The following is a 9323-nucleotide window of genomic DNA, read 5'->3' as shown; positions in this document are numbered from 1 at the left end:
ACCATTGCAATAACCTCCCACTGGTCTCCTCGCAAGCCCCATTCTCTAGTCTGTTTTCAACATACAATCTTTTTTCATTTTATTTTTAATTTTCAAATATGCAAAGAAGAATATAAAAATAATCACCATGTATCCATCATCAGCCCTCAACAATTCACATTCTGGCAATTTTGTTTCATCTACACCATCTTTCCTTCCTCCGCTTCCCAGTCCCTAGCAATTCTTTGAAACCTGGAGTCAGATCAAGTAACATGTCTTCTAACAACTTTCCAAAGGATTCCAAACTCACAGAAACGGGAGAGAAGCCCTGGCCCTGCCTGGGCTCACGTTCCTTCTCCATAACCTTCCATCACCAGCACCATCTCTCTACTCTCTTCCTTCCTCAGAGGCCACCTGCCCCTTCCTGGTGGCTGGAACACTGAGGCCTGCTCCCCCTTAGAAATCTTCATTTGTTGCCCACTCTGCTTAAAACTCTCTCTCCTCTCCCACCTCCCTCCCCCTCTGCAAACAGAGTTTTTGAGACAATGTAACTTGTAAGTGAGACATTTTCTAGGTATTCCATTTAAAATGATAATCCACCCTAAACCACCCACCAGCACACCTTACCCTGTCTTGTCTGCTTTATTCTTCACCATAGCACTACTTTGTTTACTAATGTAGCTTCTATGCAGATATATATCTAGCCTTGTTATAAGTGGTACTTCATAAGTATTTTTTGAATATTAACATTGACTACATATATCAAAGTCTTGAGTGAATTTGAAATGCTAAGCATGTTTTAATGACATAACATGCTATTTTTATATTTTTAAAAAATAGTTTAAATGTGCAGCTGTGTTATAGCCTAAGAGGCTATGTTACAGCCTAAGTGAAACCTTCTCTGTTCCTGTCAGCCATGCTAGTGACAGCATTAGATTCCCTGAGAGAAACCAACTTCTTAGGAGTGTGGTATTTTGTTCCAATTAAGAGTGCCAAAGTCTGTGCTAGGAGGGAAGCATGATATGATGGTAAATATTTAACAACCAGCTCTCTGAGGGAGAATAAACAGCATGATTTTAAAAAGTTAATTTCAAAGACATATATACACATACTACCACCATAGCCAATTCAAGCTACCAATGTGAAACCCCAGAATACGGATTTGGGAAGAGATGTCCTGCAATATACCATTTTAGAACATTTCTACCACATACATTTGATAGATTCAAGAAACCTCAAGGATCTAGATGAGGTATCAGCAAGTGATGGGCTGTGGTCCAAATATGGCTTGTCATTTATTTTTGTAAATAAAGTTTTATTGAACACTGCCAAAACCATTCATTCATGTATTGCCTATGTGAAAGCTTTCATGCTACAAAGACAGAATTGAGTAGTTGTGATGCAGACTGTATAGCCTACAAAGCTCAAAATATTTCCTATCTGGCCCTCTACTGAAAACATTTACCTCCACTGGCCTAGACTATAGTAGAATACAGTAAAGTAATTAAGCATTGGTGGGTTTGTTTATTTGTTTTTAATATATTTTGTTTACTTCTAAGTTTATATATTTTAATAATGGCTGTGTTTATCTAACAAAATTCTTAAACATTTAATAACTGGCTCTTACAAGTCAATACCAGCCAGAGTCAACACACAACTGGGGAGCAGGACTTCTTTTTATTCTTTTTTTTGTTTTTTATATTATTTTTTGGAGGGGCAGAGAGGGAGGGAGTGAGAGAATCTTAAACAGATTAAGCCCCAATATGGGGCTTAATGTCACTACCATGAGATCATGACCTGAGCTGAAATCAAGAGTCAGATGCTTAATGTTAATGACCAACCCAACCCGGCACCCCAAGGAGAACTTCTTAAACCCATTTTCTTTAACTAGTCCTATCAGCTAACCCAATAACATTTTGATAAGCTTAGTACAATTATATAAAATAAGTTTGCTTAGAATATACATGTTAATCCTACTAGGGGATTTAGCAATGAAAAAGAAAGACAGAAGCTAAAAAGGTGTCATTTAAATGGAGAATGACTGATGAGAGGAAGAGGACACATGAAAATGTGGGAACAGAGTAGTTTAATCAGAAGTAATGGCAGATGCAGAGGGCCTGAGATTGAATCCAGTTAAATGTGTTCAAATGAGAGAAGGAAAGCCATAATGACTCAAGTATGGTAGGGGATAAGTGGATGAGAAAAGAGATGAAGTCTGAAGGGTAAATGGGTACGTTGTACGCAATGAGTTTTAAAATTTTGCTTAGTATAATCAACAATGACTGAAAAGTTTTCAGCTGAACTACCACCTAATCTGATTTGAGTCTTCCTGGCTGTGTGGAAAAGGAGCAGTGCAGGGCAACAATGATGTTAAAGAGACTCCTTCAGAAGACTGTTGACCAGCTAAGGATGAGTTGGGGTAAAGCTGTTAAAGTAGAATAGGCAAGAAGTGATCAAATTCAAGATATACTCAGGTACATTTTAAAAGTTAAAGTCTTTTGTTTCAGTTATTGCCCTATGAATTCACTAAATAGTCACATTACTGTAATTATCAAACACTTCCTAGTAGTATTCACTTCACCTCCAAACAGTTCACGTGAGCATAGAGCAGACTCTAACCTACATGGTGGACATCAGGTCTTGTCATTGCTTTCCATTCATATAAGCCAAACCTCACCTGGCCCTGCTTACGTATTTGGAAAATTCTTCCCCACAGTACCCCTTCTCAGGCCAATTCCAGAAAAACCCCCACAATATAAATTGTTTGTATGGAATACAAATATGTAGCCAAGATTAAATTCCACAGGAAAATCCCCAGCTAGCCCTTTCGGCTACAGTGCGAGAACACAGAAGGAAATGCTCCTTTTAGTTTTTATATTGCCATAATTGTAATGCAAATTGTTGGAGACAAATCTAATTTGTTGGAGGAAAGATCAGAGGGTGATTATGTACCATATACATACATATATGTATGTTATACATATATATATATATTTTCTTTCCCTTATAAAGAGGTCAGCTTGCCATTATTCTTGTCTTGTGGCCTCTTCTCAAGGAAATACAGGAGACAGAACTTCCTTTGTTACAGACTCTCAGTTATTTCTTGAAAACTATGGTGCAAGCCCAGACATTCAATTTATAAAAATTTCCTAACCCCCACTGCTCAACCACAACAACTGAATTCCTTTATGTGGACAGTGAACACTTTACTCGGAGAGTTACGGGTGGAGTGAATTTTAGTGGTTATCCTCCAGGGCCTCATCTACTCTGTATCTTCTCTTGTGGGCCATTGTTGATCAATGATCTACACCACCCAGTATCATGACATAGTATTGATCAAGAGCCTAGTTTAGTTAAGCATGGTTAAGTGTGGGAGACACCTAGGTTTGATTTCTAGTTCTGGTGCTTTCTAGCTGCATAACCTTGCTGTGCTGCCATTTCTTTATATCCCACTTCATGGTTTTCTTATATGTATAAAATGAAATAAAAGTCACATAGTACAAGATAAATAATACATATTTTATATTTGCTCTTAGGTAAAAGCTAGGGCAAAGTCAGAGATTTCATAGATCCAATATAGAAAATATGGTCAGGTTAATTATCTTCACAAAAGTAAGGGATATAAATAATTCTGAGATAAAAGGAAAAAGCTAAAATGACAGTATTAGAGGAGTGGGAAGGAGTTCAGTGTTCCTGTAATAATGTCTCCTGGCTGTCACTGTAGTTCCACTCTAAAATTATCCTCTCCAGGCACACCTGGGAGGCTCAGTCGGTTGTGGGTCCCACTTCGGCTCAGGTCATGATCTCGCGGCTCGTGAGTTCGAGCCCCGTGTCAGGCTCTGTGCTGACAGCTCAGAGCCTGGAGTCTGCTTCTACTTCTGTGTCTCCCTCTCTCTCTGCCCCTAACCCACTCACATTCTGTCTCTGTCTCTCTCAAAAATAAATAAACATTAAAAAAAAATAAAATAAAATTATCCTTTCCAGTTGTTTTCAACAAAATCCCACCAAGGGAAATTCCCTATGGCTTTACTCAGCAGTGAAGATACTGGGTTCTTCCAGTCCTGTTCTGTCTAAGAAAGTAGCTACTCAACCACATGTGGCAACTGGGCACTTGAAATGTGGCTACTGCAACTGCAAGTCTTAACATTAAAAAAAAAAAGTTCTATTGAAGTTTGATTGATATACAAAGAATTACACATACTTACTGTGTACAATAATTGATGAGTTTGGACATATGCAAATGGAAGGTTTGAGTTTTAATTTTAATTACTTTGAATTATTTTACTTTATTTAAAAAAATGTTTATTTTGAGAGAGGGGGTGCAAGTGGGGAAGGGGGAGAGAGAGAGAGAGAGAGAGAGGAGAGAAGAGAGAGAGAGAGAATATCCCAAGCAGGCTCCACGCTCAGCACCGAACCCAATGTGGTGTTCAATGTTCAATCTCAGGACCATGAGATTAGGATGAGAACCAAAATCAAGAGTTGGAGGCTCAACCGACTGAGACATCAGGTACCCCTTACTTTCAATTATTTTAAAAATAAATTCAAAAACTGATATTCAATTCAGTAATTGGGAAACTTTAAGCTGGGAACAACTTGGTTATGTCAATCTGCTCCAATTGTAAATTTATGAAATCTAAATGTAGATCCTTTTTAGGAAGCTATCTGTACTACTTTTCATTATTTTTCTTTTTGCTCCCCTGACTAGATAATGTCAAAGGATCTATGAGGTCACTAATTTTTTCTTCTGATCTAAAAATAGTCAAACTCATAGAAAAAGAGAGTACAATGGTGATTGCCAGGGCTGAGCGGAGGAAGAAATGGGAAATTGCTGTTCAATGGGTGGAAAGTTTCAGTTATGTAAGATGAACAAGTTCAGAGAACTGCTGTACAACATTATGCCTATAGTTAACAACACTGTGTTTAAAACTTTATAAATAGGGGAGATCTTATATTAAGCACTCTTAACCTCAAAAAACAAACTACATGTGGATCAAGTATTTCAATAAAAACTTAGTGTTTAAATTGAAGTGCTAAGTGTAAAATACATCACATTTTTAAGATTCAGTACAATTAATGTAACACAGCTTGATGGTATTTTAATTTTAAATGTTTATTTTTGAGAGAGAGACAGAGAGAGCATGAGCAGGGGAGGGGCAAAGAGAGAGGAAACAGAGGATCCTGAGCAGCTCTATGCTGACAGCAGAGAGCTCAATGTGGGGCCTGAACTCATGAACTGTGAGATCATGACCTGAGCCAAAGTCGGATGCCTAACCAACTGAGCCACCCAGGCACCCTGAGGGTAGTTTTTAATGTATTGATTATTTATGGAAATAATCATAGTTTGAATACTTTAATATAAATCAAATATATTTGTAAAATTAATTTCAACTGTTTGTTTTTGCTTTTTTCAATGTAGCTATTAGAAAATTTAGCATTACATTGTGGCTTACATTACATTTGTGTATATACATATATATATATACACACACACATATATATATATATATATATATATATATATATATATATCTCTATTTTCCATGTGATAACACTGCTCAGCTCTTCCTAAGAAGATAATAGGGGATTTTTATTCCATGTGCTTTAATGGGATGGACTTTTATGCCTTTTGGAATTGAAATATGAAAGCAAATCTAGTTTAAGCTGGAATTGGAATATTTTCTATACATGTTTTGTCGAATTAAACTATCTCTAAATCTGAAGAAAGGTGGAAATTACTCCATTCATACTCTGATCTAAAAAAGAAATCTGCAGCAATGCCAACAATATTCACTTTACCTTTGTTGGAACAAGCACATCAAGAGGAAAACGACCATCTCCAAAGGCAGCTCATTCTATTTTATATAAGTGTTAATTCTTAGAAATGTCTTATTTATAACAAATTTAATTTTTAGTTATTGCTCCTTAGTCTGGAAAAATTAGGAATTGATTTAATTCCTATTTCATGTAGCACCCCTTTCATATAGCTATCATCCATCGGTCTCGAAGGCAAGTAATGATATTACAGCACCCTTACAAGCAGCAGCTCATTCCATCCTCAAGCATGGTGCCTTTTCCCCAAAGCTTATGTGGGCAGTCTGATCCTTTTTCATTGTAAAACTCATTTTGCAAAGCTCTCATTATTTGGAAAATCTCATTTCTAGAATTTGATGTCATCCTCATCTTTTTCTTCCCCCCATTAGTAAATAAGAACCTTCCTAATCATAAACTATTTTATGGCTTTTTTCCAAAATGGTTCATTCTCATAATCATTGCTGTATTTTACCTCTGAGCTATATTGGTGATTTTTCTTCTGTCAAGTCTTGTAGTCTTTAGCATGATTCCTACGATCCTTTTATCTATTTCCATTGATATTCCCCGCAAAAAAATGTCCTTAGGCACGTTTGCATTATTTTGGTATATTATTTTTATTATTTTTCTTATTTTTTTCTCTTAATATGTGTTCCTTTTCTTTCTTTCTTCTTTTCACTTTCCATGTGTTCCTTTCTTTCTTTCTTCTTTCTTTCTAACTTCCTTGGTATTAATGTTTGGTGCTCTAAAAGTTTGCCAGTACTCCATAATCATTATGGAAAACAGTAAAATACAACCAATAAAAGGAAACAAAGAAAAAGTATCAATAAGTCTGTAATACGGATAGATTCATTTTTAATATTTAGATGATATCTAGTAAATTCTTATCTGTAGATACAATTTAATGTACATTTTAATAATTCTAAATGAGATTTGCTATCCCTATAACTTAGTACCAGTTTTATTTACTAATCAGACACCACTAAACACTGTAAAAACTGGTAAATGTACACTTGCAGTATTATGTACTGATTACATGACACAATGTTTTAATCTGTTCAAAATTTAGGTGGCATTTTTTCTTGTTTATAAGCAACACTGTGAGAAACATTAATTTTGACGTATTTGCGCAGTTTAAAACACCTGCCTTGGGGCGCCTGGGTGGCTCAGTTGGTTAAGCATTTGACTTTGGCTCAGGTCATGATCTTGTGGTTCGTGGTTCTAGCCCGGCATCCGGCTCTGTGCTGACAGCTCAGAGCCTGGAGCCTGTTTCAGATTCTGTGTCTCCCTCTCTTTCTCTGCCCTTTTCCGCTTGTGCTCTCTCAAAAATAAATAAACATTAAAAAAAATAAAAACAAAACAGCCTTTAGGATGATTCCTCAAACATAAAATTGATGAGTAAGAGATTTGGGAATTCTTTAGTCTTTTAATATTCACTGTTAAAATTCTCTCTAGTAAGGTTATATCAATTTCTAATCCACCTGTTTGGTGTTGAGGCACTAAGAACACATCATATCATTCTTCTACAGCTTTACAAATCTGATAGACAATAATGTTAGTTTGATATTGTTGTAACTAATACCATCAACATTTTGTTCAAATATTTGTTGGCCATGTAAAAAGGCTGTTTTGGATTTGTTTTATGACTGCACATTTTCATTTGGGTGTTTCTAAATAGATTTGATTGAATCTTTATTGTAAATATTTTTATCAGTGGTGATTTGAATCCATAAGCCATTTGTTACTTTATTTTGTTATTGTTAAATTTTCACAATTTTACGTGGTCAAATCTTCTCTTTTTTTTTTCCAATTCTAATGTTTTTAAAACTTTAATGAGGTAGTTGGTAAACAATGAGGATAAAGAGTGCCATTTAATAAAATGGCACAAAAATCCATACAATGGGCATATTTATTATACAAGTAATCATCTTATTCTTGATACCTTCACTTTAAAGTAGAAGGTGGAAGGATGTTAAGCAAATATTATAACCATCTTTTTATCTTCTCGCATGCATTTATTAAAATTAAAGTTGTGGCCTAATTAATGTTTAACTATTAAAAAATAATATTGTTCATTTCTGTTCTTATCAAATCCATAATACAGTTTTGGGTAAGCTATTATAGGTTAAATGCCCATTATTCAGATGAATCTGTATTAGCTAGGCATGAACATCTATAGGCATTGATGTTTAGAGACTGTTGAAGGTAATATTTTTTGCTATAATTACAGAAGCCAAATATCTTGGTTATACATAATGTGTTCTTGAAGGTCACGTGCAATAGATGAAATATCAATGAAATGTAGAACTTATAATTTCTTCTCTGGATCATAACCTTGTTTGCAATGCAAAAGAAATGGATACCACTGTAAAAATATAAGTTTGACCACCTACAACTAAATGGCCCCTGTTTAATGTTTTATAATCTAAAATGCAATTGTGAAAGTTGAAATACTTAAAACAGGCAAAGGTCAATATTCTTGCAAATTTTATTTTAAAACTTGCAATTAGTCTTGCACATAATGCAATTAACTTCTATCATTGACTAGAATCTCACAAAGAGAACCAATAACCTCTTGTTATTTGTCCTGTTATTCAATATTCCTATTTTTATTACTTTCATTAAAGTCTTCTTGTTTCTTATCTTTATTATTGGAAGAACCATTGAATGAAAGTGAGAAACAGTGAGATGCTCAGATAGTGTGAGATCTAAAAAAGAGTGGTTTAACAGAATCTACAGTAAAAGACTTGTATTAATAATGATGAATTTTGCTTCCCTTTTGCAGCCATTGCTGGAGCTGTAGCGGCCAACATGAAGTTCAATCTGTTTGTGACCTCTGACTGGAGCAAGAACCGTAAAAGGCATTTCAGTGCACCTTCCCACATTCGCAGGAATTATGTCTTCCCCTCTTTCCAAAGAGCTGCGACAGAAGTACAACATTCGATCCATGCCCATCCAGAAGGACAACGAAGTACAGGTTGTGTGAGGACACTACAAAGATCAGCAAATTGGCAAAGTAGTCCAGGTTTACAGGAGGAAATACGTCATCTACATTGAATGAGTACAGCGAGAGAAGGCCAATGGCACAACTGTACATGTGGGCATCCACACCAGCAAGGTGATTATCACTAGACTAAAACTGGGCAAAGACCGCAAAAAGATCCTTGAATGCAAAGCCAAATCTCGCCAAGTAGGAAAGGAAAAGGGCAAATATAAGGAAGAAACAATTGAGAAGATGCAGGAATAAAGTAATCTTCTATATGACATTAAATGAAAACTGTTACAATGATAAAAAAAATGTTGAATTTCATAGAAATGTAATAAAAAGTAAGCACGAGAAAGACCTCCAAGATCTAAGATTTTGGTCTCTGTTCTGAGTCCAGAATTGGTCATAACTTTCATGAAAACAATCTTTTAAAAGTACAAATTTGGGGTGCCTGGGCGGCTCAGTCAGTTAACCGTCCGACTCTTGATCTCAGCTCAGGTCAGGATCTTGTGGGTTCATGAGGTTGAGCCCACTTTGGGCTCTGTTGTCA

General features: G+C 35.7%; 1 pseudogene; it reads left to right on the top strand.

Annotated features, from left to right (window-relative positions):
* The first annotated feature begins 8598 nt into the window (after positions 1-8598).
* On the top strand, positions 8599-9042 carry LOC115509743 (annotated as a pseudogene).
* Positions 9043-9323: the final 281 nt, after the last annotated feature.

The sequence above is a fragment of the Lynx canadensis genome, chromosome A3 (assembly GCF_007474595.2).
Source record: "Lynx canadensis isolate LIC74 chromosome A3, mLynCan4.pri.v2, whole genome shotgun sequence".
NCBI classification, from domain to species: Eukaryota; Metazoa; Chordata; class Mammalia; order Carnivora; family Felidae; genus Lynx; species Lynx canadensis.
Note: the sequence above shows the minus strand (reverse complement) of the source record. Positions and strands in the feature narration are given on the sequence as shown.